The sequence below is a fragment of the Balearica regulorum genome, chromosome 3 (genome assembly GCF_011004875.1).
Source record: "Balearica regulorum gibbericeps isolate bBalReg1 chromosome 3, bBalReg1.pri, whole genome shotgun sequence".
Lineage (NCBI taxonomy): Eukaryota > Metazoa > Chordata > Aves > Gruiformes > Gruidae > Balearica > Balearica regulorum.
The window spans coordinates 96244465-96263620 of NC_046186.1; the positions used below are offsets into that span (position 1 = coordinate 96244465).

Sequence of the window (19156 nt, forward strand, 5' to 3'; positions counted from 1 at the left end):
AGCGACACAACCCCAACATCCCTTCCTGAAATGGACTTATGAAAAGACATTCCATCCTTCTCAGTAATTCGTTGGACCCTGAACTTCTGGCACCCATAAATTACAGTTTCCATGATGCGCAAATACACTTTGTGAGGTGGAATGGGACTAAGAAGTCTCTTTTGTAAGAGTATCGTATTTGGGAGTAACATCCCTAAACTGATGTTAACCAGGTTTACATGAAAGGAAATTAAGAATTACACCCTCATTGTATAATCCCATAATAAAAATAAAAGCACTTCTAGAAAGGCACATTAGGACACTGATTCTGTAAAGCAGTTCACATTAAAAGGTCCAGCAACTGAAAAATCTCCTTCCAGTATTGGGTGCTAATTCATATGATATTAACAAAATTATTAAAGTGAAACTACTCTAAAGTTACATGATAACACACTTAAAAACCTAGTAAAATATTTACTGTGGTACTTGCAACCAAAGAAGGATCTTTTTTGCCATTCACCCAGAAGCTAAAAAAAAAAGAAAGTAAAAAAAAAAGTGCCCTGAAATGCAAATGCTCATCTCTAAAGGAATTTGAAGTTTAAAAAATAATTATACGGAAGATGTTAAGATAAAGTAAAAACTCAAGAAAAAACAGAACACACAAATGTATTTGAAGCATTTGAAGTATTTAGATAGCCATGCAAAATGTTTTAAAGCCAGGAAAAAAAATCTCTCAAGATTTTCATTCTTGTCTTGATATCCAAATGCACTTACTTAGTTCACCTGTCTTCTCAGGGAGGCAGATCAATTTAAAATGAGATCCAGTCAACTTCTGTGCAAATTTACGGAATAATTATTTTTAAGTAAATTTATATAAATGCAAGCTTTAGTAGCACTATCCATTCATGTCATCTCCCTGCAAATAGTTCACTTGGGCCACATCTATCCTCAAAATATTTTCCTGTTATAGGAATATACTGCACTAACAAAAGCGCTCCTGAAGTTCTTGCAATTTATGCGAGAAAAGTTGTACCTTTACCAAACGAGGCAATGCCACAAACCATAATGGAATTAGCTTCAGTGGAAAAGCACGGTATTTTTCATAATGTGGTTTTTGCATGGCATGGTCAGGGATCACAGCTCACAGGATGGGATGTGGTACCCCATAGGATGATTTGCATCACATTTACAGTTTACAATCATAGAAACATTGTAGAAAACTTTGACAATCTTTAGAGGAGGCAGGGAAAAAAAAAAAAAAGAAGCATTCTGTAAGTATTCAGGGAATGGAAGCGTAACTACTGTACATCCTGTGTCCATTAAGAATACATGCTGATATGATACACAAACCTGATGAAACAAACATCAGAGACAGAAGTGTATTCCACGGGATCAAGCTATTGTGATTCAGCGCCAGTATTGAATTACAAAGTTAATAGCAGCAGCAATAACACGATTTACTGCTTCGACAATTCCCAGAAGCCATTCATAACTTTGCGTTAGATGCATATAAAGACGACTTCCAAACTTTCGTGACCGCTCATGAGAGAAGCGGCCTGACGCTTCACGTACCGCCCTCCACAGAAGGGGTTAACAGTAGGTCCTGTGCCCCGAAGACTCTTTAACAGCAATTTTGCCAGGCTGATTTCCATATGGTCAAACATGCCTGCGAACACAGCTACAGCAGACCGCCGACCAAACCCCCCCCTGCTCCTGCGCCAGCTTCAAAACAAGCCTGGAAGCCCGAGAGGAGCAGCCGCCCGGGGCCGCCGTCCCGCCAGCCGCCCGACACGGGGCACCCCCGGCCGACTGCCTCGGGGTGCTGGCACCGGATCCGGGCTGGGGCAGGTTTAACTCCCAGCGCCCGGGCTTCGCTGCAAACGCCAGCCGCGGCTTTCCCCGTCTCTCTCAGGAGGACAGCCGGCACGGAGCGGAGCTGTCCCCACTAGCTCCCCGTCTCCCCCGGCCCGGGGCGGCCTTCTCCCCCGCGGGCACCCCGCCGCGCCCCAGCCCGGCCGAGCCCCGCGGCAGCGGTGCGCAGCCGAGCCCTCCCCCTCCCGCTCGCCCGGCCCCGTCCCTTCCCCCGGCTCCCTCGGGCGCTGGCTGCCCGCGGCCGGGAAACGGCGGCAGCTCTCCGCCTCCCTCACGGAGCCGCGGCCTCGGCGGGCAGCAGCGGGGCCGGGGCCGGGGCCGCGGCGGGGAGCCGCCGCCTCTCGCCGCCGGGGGGCGAGCGGCGCAGGTCCCGTCCACCGAGCCCGAGCCTCTACCGGGAGTCACCTACCGCTGCGCCGCGGCGGGGACAGCGACGCCTCAGCGCCGTCCCGGCGGCCCCAACGGCCGCAGCATCCTCCACCGCCCCGCCCGGGCCCGCCGCCTGCCGCTCGGCGCGGACCAACCGATTCGGAGGAGCCCCCTCCCCGGCCCCCCTCCGCCGAATGGAAAATAGTTCCCCGGGCCCTGGAGCGGAGAGAGCGGGAGCGACACCTCGCTAGCCAATGAGAGCGGGTCTGGCCCTCCGCAGCGCCAATGGGGGCGGCAGGCTGGCTGAGGCGGGGTTTCGCCCAGCCTACCGAGCCGCAGCGTTCGGACTGACCCGCTAGGATGTCTTAGGAGAGCCTCCATTGACGACCATCTTGGAGTCGGGCACGATGCCCAATCTGGGAAGGGGTTCGCCGGCGGCCATTTTGGGGTCGGGCGAGGGGCGCGGGGAGGGGCTGGGTCACGTGGAGGGGGCTGCGGGAGGAAGCGGCGGGGGCAGGGGCAGCGGCGGCGGCTGCTGCCGGGCCGGGGGGCAGCGGCGCGACCTGGTCCCGCCCCGCTGTGCCGGGTCGGAGCGCCGCTCGGCCGCCGGGCCCTGCCTGCCCGCAGTACGCGGAAGCCGCAGCCGTGCCGAAATTCACCCATGATACTCGGCGTCAGAGTAGGAGTGGCGTTGCCGCCAGGGGCAGGCCGGCGGGAGCAGCCCCCGGCGCTTCTCCCCGGAGCGGAGGCCGAGAGACTCCCCGCGGGCACCGGTTAAGACGTGCCCGGCCGCCCTGGCCTTGCGGGACAGCCCCAAGGAGACAGTACCTCGCCCGGCCTCCCAAAATCGCACGGAGCGCCGGCGTGGGACCGGGCTCGGCCGGTTCCCGCGAGCGGTGCAGGCCCCGGCTCTGCTCCCCAGCGCCCCACCACTCGCCCTTAACAGCTTTTGGAAAGTGTTCAGAGCAGCTGCCCAACGCGGGTTCAGCGCATGGTTTTTTTCTTCCCTAAAGAGACGGGTGCCTGGCTGACATACCTGCTGTGGCAGCTGCTCGTGTAGGTAACGCCTCCAGCTGCCCTGGCGTTGTGTTTGAAGAAGTCAAATGGTTCCTTGTAAGCAGAAGGGACTACTAAATGCTTACAAATGGACACTCTTGGAGACACGTGGGTGGTGTTGGAAGGGATTAATACCCCATTCAAAGCAGCTTCCCTCCCTTTAACAGGGAGCAAATTCATTGCTTGGCTGAAGTACAGATGAAGACCGCTTGATCGCATCGGACAAAGGAATCGTTCATTGGTGCACCAGTACAAAAAGACAACTTGGTATTCCAAGAAATGGAGCGCATCTCATCTTTCTGCACCTGGCAGACAAACTGGGACACTACACTATGGAGGGCGGGCAGTTAGATGGGAAAAAAATGGTTAGATGCTCAGGCTCAGAGGGTAAGGGTCAATGGGTTGTACTCTACTGGAAGCCAGTAACCAATGGAGTACGGCAGGGACCAGTTCTGTTTGATGTCTTTCTTAGTGACCTGGGGGAGGAGATGGAGTGTGTGCTCATTAAGTGTGCAGGGGATGCCAAAGCAGGTGGGGCAGTTGATAAGCTGGAGGACAGAGCTGCCATTCAAAGAGAACTAGAGTGGGAGGAATGGCCTGATGGGAAATCTATGAAATCCAGCAAGGACAAATGCAAGGAAATTCAACTTCCCAGCACCTGGGAAGAAAGAGCCTTCTGCAACAGTACAGGCTGGGGACTGATGAGCTGGGGAGCAGCTCTGCAGGAAAGGACGTGGGGTGTTAGTGAACAGCAAGTTGGCCACGAGCCAGTAGTGTGCCCTGGCAGCAAAGGAGGCAAAGAGCATCCTGGGTTGTACCACCAGGAGCGTAGCCAGTCGGTCAGGGAAAGTGAGTGTCTGTTTCTACTCAGCCACATGGAGAATAGTGTGCGCAGTTTTGAGTCCCTGAATGCAAGGAAACCCTCAACAAATTGTTGTGAGTTCAGTGGAAGCCACTGTGCAGGTCCAAGGGAAGCTGCAGCGCTTGCCCTGTAAGGAGAGGCCGAGGTAACAGGCCTCATTCAGCTTGGAGAAGAGGCAGCTTCAGAATACTTCTGCATACAGAACACAGCCTAGCATATACATTACCAGGAAAAACCCCAAAGATGAAATAATACACTGTATAAGCAATTCTGCACCTTGGAAGAGGATGAAGAATATAATGAAACATACATAATTGATGTTAGTTGCATTCAAAATGATACTGATGAGGCCAATCTGTGAATTTACTTTTCTAGAACAGGGTAGCACTCATGAAGGATTCATGTGTATCCAGCACAGATGCAGCTAAATTGCCACTTGGCAGTCCTACGTAAACAGTGCAAGAAAGAATGAGCTAGCAAGTAGTAACAACAGGCAAAATAAATATAGAGGCAGTATAGCCAGGATCTAGTTAGGCTAACAGCTCAACAAAGGGAAATGCAAAGTCCTGCACCTGGGGAGCAGCAGCCCCAGGCACCCCTACATGCTGGGGGCTAACTGGCTAGAAAGCAGCTTTGCAGAGAAGGACCTGAGGGTCCTGGTGGACACCAAGTTGGATACGAGCCAGTGATGTGCCCTTGCCAATGAGAAGGATAATGATATCCTGGGCAGCAGTAGGAGTGTTGCCACCAGGACAAGGGAGGCGATCCTCCCCCTCTACTCAGCACTGGTGAGGCCACACCTGGAGTACTGTGTCCAGTTCTGAGCTCCCCAGTACAAGAGAGATACGGAGCTACTAGAGGGAGTCCAAGAGAGGGCCGCCAACATGATTAGGGGATTGGAGCATCTCTCTGCGAGGAGAGGCTAGAAGAGCTGGGACTGTTCAGCTTGGAGAAGAGAAGGCTCAGGGCATCTCATCAATGCATATAAATATGTGAAGGGAGGATGTAAAGAGGACAGAGCCAGGCTCTTTACAGTGGTGCCCAGTGAGAGGACCAGAGGCCATGGGCACAAACTGAAACAGGATGTTCTGCCTGAACGTCAGGAAACAATTTTTCACAGTGGGAGCGACGAAGGACTGGAACAGCTTGCCCAGGGAGATTGTGGAGTCTCCATCCTTGGAGATGCTCAAAAGCCATCTGGACATGGTCCTGAGCAGCCAGCTCTAGCTGATCCTGCATGACTGGGGGAGGTTGGATGAGATGACCTCCAGAGGTCCCTTCCAACTTCTACCATTCTGTGATTCTGTAACATTTAATATCACCACATCACCTGAGAGCTTTTGCTTCAAAAGCGTCGTTTACCTTTGTGCTGGTTTTGGTTGAGATAGAGTTAATTTTCTTCATAGTAGCTGGTATGGGGCTATGTTTTGGATTTGTGCTGAAAACAGTGTTGATAACACAGGGATGTTTTTGTTATTGCTGAGCAGTGCTTACACAGAGGCAAGGCCTTTCTGCTTCTCACACCACCCCACCAGCGAGTAGGCTGGGGGTGCACAAGAAGCTGGGAGGGGACACAGCCGGGACAGCTGACCCCAACTGACCAAAGGGATGTTCCATACCTTATGACATCATGCTCAGCATATAAAGCTAGGGGAAGAAGGAGGAATGGGGGGGGACATTTTGAGTGATGGTGTTTGTCTTCCCAAGTAACCATTACGCATGACAGAGCCCTGCTTTCCTGGAGATGGCTGAACACCTGCCTGCCCATGGGAAGTGGTGAATGAATTCCTTGTCTTGCTTTGCTTGTGTACGCGGCTTTTGCTTTATCTGTTAAACTACCTTTATCTCAACCCATGGGTTTTCTCACTTTTACCCTTTCAATTCTCTTCCCCCGTTGCACTGGGAAGGAGCGAGTGGCTGCATGGGGCTTAGCTGCTGGCTGAGGTTAAACCATGACAATCTTTTCTGCAGCTACCCAGTACTGACTCCACTTGTATAAAAGGTCCATAAGTCAGTTTTAACTTCAACTTGTAGGCTGTTTCCCTTGTAAATTACTTCTGTAGCAAACTAGCATTCATTTTCATTTCTAGTATGTACTAAATTTTTTTATGCTATTTAGAAACTTCTCAGAAGTATAAAGTTTTAGTAACATAAAATCCCAGCTTTGCTATATCTCTTCTATTCATAAAGCAAATCCTCTTGATGTTACCATTTTTGTCAGGATTAAGGTTCAACAAGATTCATCTTCACCTAGTGAAATCACCTGCAATTCTGGTCTGCTACTCGGGCAAAGAACTAGTAACTGAACAGAGGGAAATAATCAACTGCTTTATTCTTACTACCATATGTTTCATTTTGGGGATCTGATGATAGGATGGAGGAAAAGAAAGAAAATGGACTGCTACTTATAGAATCATAGAATCTTTTAGGTTGGAAAAGACCTTGGGCCACATCTACATGTCTTGTTGTAAAGAAGAAAATTTCCTAATACCAGAAGAGCTAGGTTGTAGGCAGAGCCCAGCAGGATGGAGGCTGTGCGATTGGTGGTTATTGTTCCCAGGCTTCACCAGCCTGAACCCCACAGCTGTGAGATATGCTTAGATTTTGGTGAAGGGATCCACACTGAGACCTCCAAGCATGACACTACTTGCTGTGGTATTTGTGTACTAATGCACTGGTATAGACATCTTAAAGAGCTGTATCAGTAAGACTCAGAAGGATATGAGAAAGCTATGGGCAGTTGTGGATGCTCCAGACTATGAGGCTGCAATGAGTCTAAAAAGAAATCAGATCACCTTCTTTCTCAGGATGCACACACACCCTTGAATGCAAAGGAGTTCTCTGGGAAAACATCTGGGCAATCCCTTTTTTCATAAGGCAGTTTGTTTTCCCGACAGAGGAAACCTTCCTTCTCCTTTTGGGAGGACAAGGGAACACTGTGAGGAAACAGGGCTTGGAAGAAGGTGATCAGAGGCTGGAAACCGAGCAGGCTGCTACCTCCCACATTGGCCTGCTTTCATCTTTGGATGTTTATTTCCCAGGCTTGCCGCCAGCTCCTGTGTGTGCTGCCAACAGTGCAGCGCAGCACTGCTGGCCATGTCGTGCACAGTGCCCTCCGCCTGCCACTCCTGGGCAGTGGGACGCTGCCCACTTTCTGTGCTGTCAACCACCATGGTGGCTGAGCTGCCACACTAAGTGCATTTCCCTAGCCCAGCTCTGCCAAATCGTTGCTTCTCAGTGTGTCCCTCACTGATCCTGGTTCTGTGTGAGAAATTGCTTGACCCATGCAAGCTCTGCAGCTCTGGATCCGAGCACCTTCTCCTGCTCCCTTCTCTCCAGGGTTTATCCTCTCTGCAGCTTAGAACAATTCTGAGAAAGCAAATGCAGGCATAGACCTTAAATCAAACTTTTTAATTCAGAACACAACTTTATGAACTTCGATGAAGTTAGTCAAGGCACATGTTCTCTCACTCCTAGCAGCAGCATCAGTCACATACCAAACCTCAGTGCATCGGGAGTTGTAAAATTGAATTGTAGTTCAGCAAAGCAAAATGGCACCCTTTCAATTCTGGGTTACGTAGCAAGCAGCCTTCTCTGCAGACCCAGCATCCCTGCCCTGTGCCTAGAAGTCTGTATGTCTGTGAGAACCGTGGTGCAGCTATAGTGGTAGGACTTTCCCATGCTAGGGTGCTTCTTCTAGGCCATAGCGACACACAGCCAGAGGATTGCCCATGCAAGTCAGAGCAGTCCTCAGAAGTGTGGTCATTTAATGCTGCCTCCTTCCAGGCTTTTTCCCTTCAGATTGGAACTAGATGAACACTCCTCTCTCCTTCAGCCAGGCATAGGAGAATTAGTGATGGAAAATCTGAGATAATAGCAAGGAAAGAGAGGTGGAGTAAAACAATAACCACTTGCATTATCCTACTGAAGGAAATCTTGGTGTCTGTGGATAAATCCTGTCAGCAAATGACACCTTGAAGCAAAAGAATGATGAGCATGTACTAGATAAACCACAACATTTGGGAAGAGGGACTTGCACTAGGGACAGAGACCTCTGCAAAGCAAAAGTGGACAATGCTGGGGAAGGTAGAGCAAGCTCACACAAGTGTAGAGCCTTGCCTCATGTCTAATTCAACAAAAATAATCCCAACATGGGACAGATTTAGGATTAAGAACTGAGGAACCCTCATCAGCAGGCCAGCCAGCTCCATGCAGCCAGGCACCTTGAGCTACCAAGTGCTACCCTGCTTTGCCTTCACTGACCTCTGACAGTTTTGCTTGCATGTAAAATCAGCCGCAGCTCAGCAATCTGGTTGTTTGCAAGCATACTCATCGTTAATTTTACAGGACCATAAGTCGTATCTTGCCCAAATGAATAGAAGGCAAATTTGCACTTAAAAATGTGAGACCATCAGGTATGCAAAATGTATTTTTGAAATGATGACCTGAACATCCAGCACACCTGCTCTGGCCAGGGTCTGCCCTTCAAAGAAAAGGCAAGGCTGCTTAAATGACTGGAACCAAGCTGGGGAGCCACAGGTCCAAAGGTTTTTAATCTGGGCTAACTGAACATGACTAGAAGTCGAGGGGCATGAAATACAGATAGCCTGGTGTAATCACTGTGGGAGAGGAGGAGCTCAGAAGCAACTACTTGCTTTCTCCTTCACTCCTTTGCTTTCTTCTGCCTGCTCCAGTGCAGCTGAGCTGGGAGAAAGACCTAGAAGCCTTTCTGGATTTTTCTGAAGCTGAGTCATGTGGGTGGATGAAATAAGAACATCTATGATGCTCCTTTCTCCATCTTTGGGTACCTTGAAGGAGCATTGACACCATGGCTGAAACATCAGCTTTCTGATTCAGTTGCAGGTTTCCCACTTTATACAGTTAATAGTGATTCCTCCTGCTGGGCAAAGGACAGCCAGGCTCCAGGACAGCTGCAGGCAGGCACAACGCATACAGTGACATTCAAAAGTACTCTGACGTGTCCGAGCACCACCCAAGACTACAGGATGTGGTCTTGATCTTTCTTTTACTGAGTAATACAGAACAACTTCTAGAACCGGTCCCTAGCCTACCCTCTTTGCTTACATGCTTGTTCCTTAAGTAGCTTCCAATCATCCCAAGAGTCTAGAAGTCTGTTCTCACAGGTGCAAGGAAGGTATCATTTTAAAATATTTTCCTTTGAAATGGATTTATTTGTGATCTGCTCTGGTGCTCTATTACTAATTTGTGAATTGACATACTTTTCTTCTGTTACCAGTAAACAGCATCTACCATGACCTTAATATGACAGGATCTGAAGGTTTTAAGAGGAAGGTAGACAATTTGCAGAATGTCAGTAGTTAGCATTTTCTGAAAACCAAGTCCCTCTTTAAGATATTTCAAACTGAACACATAAAAGCAAAGAAACCCCAAATCATTAGTTACTTTTGAAAATTTTAGCCAGGGAACACTTTTTTAGTGCTGGTTCTGGAGTCATTAATTGTCATTGCATAGAATGTAATAACAAACCAGAGCTCCCCAATGGGCAAAAGCAAAGCGTTTATCTTCTAGCTTTCCTTTCTTTTTTTTTTTTTTAACAGCAATAATAAAACACATTATTATACACTTCCAACCATGAATGTTCTCCAAAACAACTTGATATTAAAACCCAAATCATCTGGATGAGTTTTTGCAAATTGTTATAGCAGGGCAAGCCAGGAATGTTATTAAAGTGGCCTGAGGCACAGTGCTATTCCATGGAAACTGAAAAACAGTTAAAAAATTAAAGTGTTCCAAAATTCATTTTCTCAAAGGGGATTTGTGGCACTGCTGAGATTAGAGCCGTTCCTATTCAAGCAGCTATATTCCTGATGAGACCTTTCTTTGTCACTGTTTTGTCTGAATGATGTCGTTTATTTCACCGTGGCAGAATACCAATGTGAGCTGGCGGTTCTGTTGCCTGGACTTGTTTCATTTCCCCTCCTTTCTTCAGCAGCAATGCATTTGCATAGTTTTTCATGCTACAGCAACAGTAGGAAAAGATTGGGTTGAAACCTTGTTAATGTCACCCAAATACATTCCAGGTTTGTATTTTCAGTGCTCGGTCCCTGTGACTGTGCGCTGTACTGCAAGATGCATAGACCATTCCTTGTGCGATACAATGCGGAAGACCAGTTTTCAGCATCGATATAGCTCTTTTCATCTGAAGATACTTAGAAAGAGGCAAAGCAAAATGATGTGTAACTCAGGTGCCTGACACCAGAAGGAACAGGGTTGTGTTATTTCATCTGTGAGTTTTAGAACAAAATTGAGGTGCAAACAGGTAAGGAATCAATGCAAGAGACGTGGGCCAAGGTTTTTGAATACAGGTATGGGCAACCTACAAAGTTGCTTTAAAACATCTCTTTATTCCCCAGGTCACTTGACTGTCAGCATAATTTTGGTGTAAATTGAAGCAGCCAAACAGTTCCCAAGAATACCTATGCAGGCAATACTCTTCTATGGCAGTGCCTCCCAGGAACTGGTTTGGGAGACATTCTGGTTGGTGGCTTCACTCCACTTGGAGATTTCCATACTTGCAGCAAAGAAGTTTTGAACTTGCTCTGTGTTTTCAGAGCACTGAAGATCAGTGATGTAGGATTGAGGACTTAGATTTCTTACTCTCATAAAAATGTGACTATACTCAGCAATGTTTGGTGTTAGTGGCTACTAATGTGATTTCTGAAGGCTGACAGCTAAACTTAAAGAATGCGAGAAAGTGTTGAAAGAGTCCATACAATATCAAAACACCTGACTGATTTAAATTAAATGATCTTGTGTCTGAGCATGTGCATGTGTGTATGCATATATACAAATATAGATTAGTAATCAACAGCAAGGTAGTAAAAAAAGAGAGAGCACATCTCAAATTGTCTTAACTCTCCATAAAGAAATAGAAAATACATTGTGTGTTTATTTATTTATTTATTTGGGTTTGATTTTGGTGGTTTGGGGTTTTTTTGTTGAGAATACAAACTAAATACAACTAAAGCCATAATTGAAGAGAGCTGCACAAATGAAAATTATAGGCAAATGAGAGTGAAAGGGATGGAATCCTAATAAACATATAATTCATCTGAATCCAGTGTCATTTACATAAGGGTAAACCAGGTTTATGTTAAAATTAGTGCTTCTTTCCTGTGTCAGGGCTGTCTGGATTTACTACAGATTGGACATTAAAAGCACTTGTCCTTATAGTACTGACTCAGTAAAGACTTGAAGCTTTCTTTTCTTAAAGCAAATTCACAGAATCACAAAGTCGCAGAATGGTTGAGGTTGGAAAGGACCTCTCCAAGTCATCTTGTCCAAGCCCCTGCTCAAGCAGGGTCAGCTAGTGCAGGTTGCCCAGGACTGTGTCCAGCTGAGGCTTGAGTATCTCCAAGGATGAAGACTCCACAACCTCTCTGGCCAACCTGTGCCAGTGTTCAATCACCCTCACAGTAAAAAAGTGTTTTCTTGTGTTCAGATGGAATTTCATGTGTTTCAATTTGTGCCTGTTGCCTCTTGTCCTGTTTCTGGGCATTACTGAGAAGAGTCAGCCTCTCTCTTCTTCATTCCCTCCCGTCAGGTGTTTGTACACATGGATAAGATCCCCCTGCACCTCCTTTTCTCTAGGCTGGACAGTCCCACCTCTTCCAGCCTCCCCTCCTATGAGACAGGCTCCAGTCCCTTAATCATCTTTGTGACCCTGTGCTGGCTGGACTCTCTCCAGTAAGTCCACATCTCTCTTGTGCTGGTGTCCCAGAACTAGACACAGCAGTCCATGTGTGGCCTCACCGGGGCTGAGTAGAGAGGAAGGATCGCCTCCTCTGACCAATGCTCCTCCTAATGCAGCCCAGGACGCTGCTGGTGTGCTGTTTTCTGGGCACAGTGGTGCACACCTGCAGTCCCAGCTACTTGACTTATTTTTTAAACGAGGGGAGATTCTTATCACATGGTCAGCTAACTAAATAGCTGCTATTCATTTTCTAAATTAGTTTTCTAAGCTTTATCTCCCAGATTAGAACAGGATGTATTACCCTACCTACCTTGTCATTGACACAAAGGGAACATAGGTGACTGGTTTAGGCAAGATACCCGCTGCTCAGGTAGTAGAGGTAGGTAAGACAAACTCCCTGATCCCTTACTTCACAGACCCACAAACACACACACAGAGTGGCTTGGCAATGTAATTAGCACTGAACCAAGCACATTTGTCAAGCACATACCTCTTCCCAAGCCTGCACAGCTGGGCAGCGATACACCACCGCTGTGGCTGTACTTGCTCAAGGTAAGGCACTGTTTCATCCACTTCTGTGTCACCCTGGACTGCTGGGATAACAGTGAAAACAGTGAGCTTTGGGGCATTGTCGTCGCTTCCCACAGGCTTACCACACTGTTCGGGAAACTTTTCCAGTTGTTCTTCTAGATTTCAAATGGGCTGTGGGGATCGACTTTGGTTAAGTCACTCAGGTTGCAAAATGGGCTGAACAACAAATGGCATGTCTCATCAGACCTTCACTTCACCAGTGAGTATTTCTGTGAATGCCATGCTTCATTGCCAGCTACACAGACCACTTTTGCATCTCGGATGGAGTCTGCTTTTAGGACACGTCTATCAGGACCAACATTGACTCCAGGAATGTAGACGTAGACATGTCTGAGAAAGCAGCAGCAAGTTACGGTTGTTTTCAAGCCTCTTCTGAGGCAAGAGGAGGCCTCGGGGGTACGTCTCAAAGTGTAAAATGGTGACCAGATTAAAGAAGATTTAAAGCACAGATTAAAGCAACCCTTATTAGAGTACACATTAGAAGAAGTAGGACAACTAGAACATTTTCTCAGGATATATTCAGAACCACACAGGAATCGTTTCAAAGAGCAGTGGCTTATGACTAAAAGAGACAGTTTAAAGTGTTTTTGGACATCATATGTCTCTCATCTTTGCCACAGGTTTAGCCTTGCATGGACAAACAGTCCAATTCCAGCACAAGGGGCATTTAATTTCTTATTAAATGATGCTATTTAAATGTTGGCAGTTTGAAGCAATGGTGCAATGCTAGATTTTTATGTTCTGACTCTTATGACCCCTCTTCTCCACCCTTCTTGTGTTGAAAGCCCATTTGGGTTAACCTGCACATACTGGCTGGCTGGGAGCACAACTTCTGGTCAAATAATACTCCTGGTTCCAGTGCTTATTTTTCTAAGCAAACCTATTGTCTCCAGTTGGGCTATTTCCATTGATAGAGACCGTTCTTGTAGTAAAGGAATGTACTATTAGATTTTTTTATTTGTAACTGACAAGTATATGGCCTTTTAGCTGGCAATATCCCTAAAGTGTATGTAGCTATATAACTAGAATAAGATTTACGTGAAGAAACTTAAACATTCATGCCAATCTCTCTTTAAAACTGAAATGTCAGAGTTCCCTATCTCTGAAATATCTAACTCCCCCTGATTCCAGTGAAATAGATACTAATTACCCTTTGAAGATTTGAACCTGGAGCATAACAGAAGGCAAAATATAACTCCCAGAAATGCATAATAGAAAAATAATCACAATATTATAAAAATAACTTGTAGTGCTGTTGTAGGGAATATTCTGCACTTAGATGTTTCTTTTAAAAGGGTTTACGAGATTTATAAATCTGGTTCTACAATGTTTTAGAATTCAAATTTGAGATAGACCATGTCCTTTGAATTGCAACAACTGCCTGAATTTAGTTTAAATTGGTTCAAATTACAAAAATGAGTATGATTTTTTTCAACAGACTCTATTTTCTCCTACGAGTATTTGATAATATAAGTTACAGAAGCACTCAGTTGTTCCTATAAAAGACTATGTTTCTGCAAAGTTCTAAAAGCAGCTTTCAAATCAGCTTATTGCAGTACCTGTTAGAGACAACAAGCTAGATTGTCTGTTATTAGGAACAAGATATGCATCAAGCTTTGACGTTAGCTATCACCTGTGGGAAACATTAAAAGAAATTGGCAGTAGTCAGCATTTAACTCTGTATGATAGGAAATACTATGAGGTTAGTCCTAAAGTCTAGCTGATTTTGGCACACTAAGTCAAATTTTCATTTTTAGGCACAAACCACTGTAGTTATAAATGGCCAGTTTATATCTGCAGGCAGACATTGAACTATCCAGTTGCCTAGATGACACGTTAACATTTTTGGTGTGCTTTTGAATGAGATGGTTCTAGATGTACTGAATCTGGATATCCTGACCTTGGGTTAAACAGAACATGTCAGGTTTGCAGGTACCTTGTGGTGACACTATGTGAAATGAAAGCATCAGGTAGTTTTCCAGCCATCTTCATCATATATATTATATCACTTATCAACCTATTCGAGGCTATATATTATAATCCTTGGAAAGACTGCTATGTCTTATATTCCTCAGAATCTCCCCAGGCCACCCAGGTAAAATTTAGGTAGTAAATCTGAGCTGCCCATTCAGAGCTGGACCCGAGTCCATCTTTCCCTGGGCTTGGCCTATGCTTTTTGAGTGAAAATTACTGTAGTGCCATCTAGTGCTACTCTGCTGATCCTTGCATTTGCTGTATAGCATTTCCAAGGACTTTGCTCTGGATTCATTACTGCTAGCTCTAAACACTCTGAAATCTTGAAAATGCAATTAACTTCCTTGGGAATGTTCCCCACGCCCCATTTTTTTTCTCAGGCAAGCCATAATATAGATTATATACATTTCTATAACAGACCTTCCAGCAATGCATTAAAATTGGCACTGAGCAGCGTGACTGTGTGGAATGGGGAAGGAACTAGAGATTATCTTGCAAAGAGCATGTGTTCCCATGTCTTCAAAATGTACAACTTTTAAAAATAGGAATGCAGAAGTTGTGCAGGAAAGCACGCCTAGGGAAGGGGCCTGACACAGTCCAGCGTGGCCAGTCTGGGTGCGGGGCTGGAGAGCACCAGGGAGGAGAGGGGAGGTATCTCTGCCTGCAAAAATGATTGTGAAGCACCAAGCCCAGCCCAAATGGTGAAGAAACTATCATTTTATTTATTATTTATTTTTATTTATTATATATGGGGTGCTATCTGTGTGGAAAAATCCACAGGGATTACCACACAACAGGGGATGAAAAAGACTTCCAAGACTTTCCGTGCAATTCTGTTAACTAAAATGTACCCGGTTCATGTAGCAGTCGTCCCTGTTAACTCACCCAGGTCTCCAGCGCTTGCAGACTAGGAGCCCTAGAGGATTTTGGTACGGACATGGGACAGCTGGCCTAAAAGTAAGTGTAGTCGAAAAAGAGTTACCCAGCTGGCAGCTTCTGGCTTTCTGCAGCCTGAAGCAAAGCAGTGTGCCTTGAGACACCTAACACTGTATTTCTGAAGTATTTTAAAATTATTTCTACAAAGACAGTCCTAGTGAGAAACCAATGGGAAATAAGTGCTTAGGGGCTTGTGAAAATCCTGCTGGGTTCCTGTGTACACCTGCAGAAGCTTTTAAATCTGACCTCAAGACACTTTGTGGTCAAGTAAACGTACTTTGCTAAATGTGACACTGATTTTGTGCACTGTGGTACAATGTGACCTGTGGCCTGTGTGATTAAAAGTAGCTGCTGTCGCCAGATGTTCCACGTGTCTTCCTAGGCTGCTTATTTAAAGTTCTGGCAACTTCTACCACTGAGCCGTCCAGCACCCAGTGCGCCAAATGACTGTTTCTGTTTTCTTGAAGAGCTCTAATGTCGAAGCATTTATCTGAAGCAGTTTGAGGCCATACCCATGATAACAACTGGGGGGGGTGAATAATTTCAGGTATATAACAGGTTCCACTTGGACTAGTTAAGTCTATTCTATGATTTCTTTCATCTCATAATCATTGTAGTTCAAGAACTGTACTGGGCTTGCTCTTGAAAAGTCCTACTGCCACTCCCAGCATTCGCATTTTCATCGCACCTTCAATACCAATCTAAAATTAGACTCTGCTCCTGAAATGAATATATTGCTCTTCAATATGCAAGCTGGAAATTGAACAATAAATTCTTGTCTTATATACTTAGAATTGAATTAGTTTGAGGTAAGACAGGAAGATTTACTTTTCGCTATATCTAAGGTCATAAAGTAAATAATAGAAACTGTTTTCCGTGCAGTCTGCTTGAAAGTTATAGCAGTTTATTAGCTAACAGTAGCAGAACTGTAGGTAAGATAGTAAAATAAGATAGGCAATTATAAAACTCTAAATAAATATATATCAATAATTTAACCCAGCATACAAATCTAGAAGCATTATTGCTATTTTTTTTAAACTTAGGAATAGGCACAAACTTCCACATACTTGATATAAATGTCTAGACCTTATCTTGAGTGAATTCATGTCTGTTTAATAAGTAGAACAGTGCCAACAATTTTACAGAAAGCCCCACATGTTTTTTTTCCTCTGGAATGTCTCCAAGCAAGTCACACTCTTCCAAAAAAATTTTTGGCCCTCATCCTGCAAAAGCTTGTGTATGTGTCAAGTTTTACATGCTGTGAAGAGTCTCATTGATTTAAATGGAGATACTTACAAAGTAAAATGTTAAGCATCCGCACAAATTTCATCACGTTTAGGACTTTTGTTTGAAATACATTTATGTGTTCTTAACCTTCATTTTGAAAGGGTCCCTACTGCCCACTGTTCAGTTTTTCTTGTGTATCCAGCACTTTCTGTAGCTGTTCTAGTATTATTCCAGCCTAAATTTGCTGGAACATTTCACAGGATCCTGTCAACTGTGCAAGGGGAAACTGCAAGTAGGAAACCTACCTAGTCTATACTTTTCGCAGATCAACAGTACAGTACATGATCCTTCGAACAATATTAATAGATCTCTGTGAGTTAGTGACAGATAGAAGAATTTGATCCAATAAAAAGTGTCTGAATTCCACTCAGGAGTAAGGATGCCCCCCCGGCCCCGTGAGTGCCAATAACTTTCATTTTTTAAAAAAGTTTTTCTAATGCTGCTCCTGAAAAAAAAAATTCAAATGTGATTTGAGAATGACACAGTATAGTGCCATCTTCCTGAGTCTGCAGAAGATAATTCCAGAGTCGCCGCTGCTGCCCAACGCCTTCTCAAATTGCAAAGGAGTGAAAAAACCTGATGTGAGAAGACACTTTTCAGATTTTGCTATGTAAGTCCTACAGAACGACAGCAAACCTAACGTCTTCTTGAAGTCTTTGTGGTGACTGTATAAGCTATTTCAGAGGTGTTCACTCTCTATCATCTTGGATAGTGCTCAAGTTAGAGAACTGAAAGCAGTGATTTATAATTACCATCTGACTGCCACTCATTTGGAACATATCACAGGAACTGTGGGAAAGACTGATACAGTTTAATTTAAGGACATTCTTACTGAATTTTACTTAGCACTCTACTTTAGCTCTGATGAGAGTCTCAATTTTAAGACTGTGCTAAATATGTATTAGAAGTAAAATATACCAAATGTGCCAGTGAACTATCTAGATTTTACTCTTTTTTAAAGGTCAGGATTACATTCCCATTGTATCTAGAAAACATTTCGCACATTTTGTGAGCACAATGTATTAAACATAAAAATGAGCTGATTGACAGTGTCACAGCTAAAGACAGTACACAACTGTCTCTTTTAAATGTCAAATAGATGTTCTGCTCTGGTATACTTCAAACTGGTTAAAAGATTTAGATATAACAGGTGTAGATCAATTTTTCACTGTCAAGCAATAAATATAACTTAAGAAACAATATAGAAACAGAAGGCTTTGAATATAAATATTTTCTTCCCCTAGGAACTGTACAGAGGATGTCAACACATGTGACTTCTGAAGATTCAGTCACATCTGGCTTCACATTTTTACCACATATGATGTGATCTTTGGCATACAAATTTCTCCTCTGTGATACTGTTCCTCCTGCTAAACCTTTGGTCTGGGCTGATTTCTGTCAGAAGGACTTTGGTCTCGTCTGCTTTCTTTCACATGGTTTGTTTGGGGTTTTTTCTCTTTGCTGCTTTTACCCTTGGGACAGAACCAGTCTAATCTGTCCCTTCCCTCCTGGATGATCCTGAACATGGTATCAAGCAACAGAGTAGGGAACCAACCACTGCTCCAAATCCTTTCTAAAGAGCAGATACTTGTGTGAAAAAATCATCTCCACTCAACCTGATGAATGAAGATAACTAACCATTGACTTCTGTATTACGCATGTCTTTTTATGTGTAAAAGAGTCACATAATGGGTGTGTGCACATGTGAATGAAGTGAGAGGTCAAAACATACTGTTAGAGAAGATACCGGTGTTGGATGTTAGAGGGGAATGCGTGGAGGCACTGAGGTTTAAGGAGGTGAAGAAAGGAAGGGGCAGCTGTGTAGGAAGGAGGCTGGACAGAGGAGGATAAGAGTGAAAACCAGGATGGGCAGGGAGAGTGAAGAGTGGGTGAATAAACTGAAGCAGCAGCAAACAACAGCAGTAGGCCAGGCAAATGGAGGCTGGTGCAGAAATAGAAGATACCCAGATTGTGGAGTTCATGGTTTTGTCCAGGAGGACAAGGCCCTTCCCAGCTACTGCTGTGCATCTCTTTAGACAATGGGAGAAAGAAAGGTGTTTGAAGGCTTTACTCCCTGATCTCAGCCTTAAATGGCTGCTTTGAGGAAGAATAAGATTTTAAATTGCTGAGGGAGAGAGAAAGGAACAAGAAGGGAGAGGGAGATAGGAGTCGAGCCTCAATGTGACTTGTGATTTTATTTCAGGCTGCTTGCCAACACATAGTTTATTTATTTTTCTGGTTACTATTGGATAATGCTAAGATGTGTCAAGTTGTGACCTGTTAAAGGTGTTCAGTAGGCTTTCAGTCCTTAGCAGGGAAAAGATTTTGCCACTCCCCAGGTTAAATATTTAATGCAGCCCCAGGCTGTCTGAGAGTGCAGTGGAGGATCCAGCTGGAGCGGAGCAGGGTGGAGGTGGTCTCTGGTAAAGAAAGGTGAGAGCAAACTGGAATCTGAGCTGTGCAGAAGCCTGTAAGTGTGAATGTCATCTGCAGCC

The 19156-nt window shown here is 45.0% G+C and overlaps 1 protein-coding gene across 4 annotated transcripts in view; it reads right to left on the reverse strand.

Annotated features, from left to right (window-relative positions):
- SOCS5 (suppressor of cytokine signaling 5) overlaps window positions 1–19156 on the reverse strand; it is a 97975-nt gene that overhangs the window by 34242 nt on the left and 44577 nt on the right. For 2 of the 4 annotated variants that reach the window (XM_075749073.1, XM_075749071.1), the window contains exon 1: window positions 2261–2461. The exons of the other annotated variants lie outside the window; for them this stretch is intronic. The gene's annotated coding sequence lies outside the window, so the exon portion shown is untranslated. Of the gene's footprint in view, window positions 1–2260; window positions 2462–19156 lie in introns of those variants that run through there. 4 annotated transcript variants of the gene reach the window in all.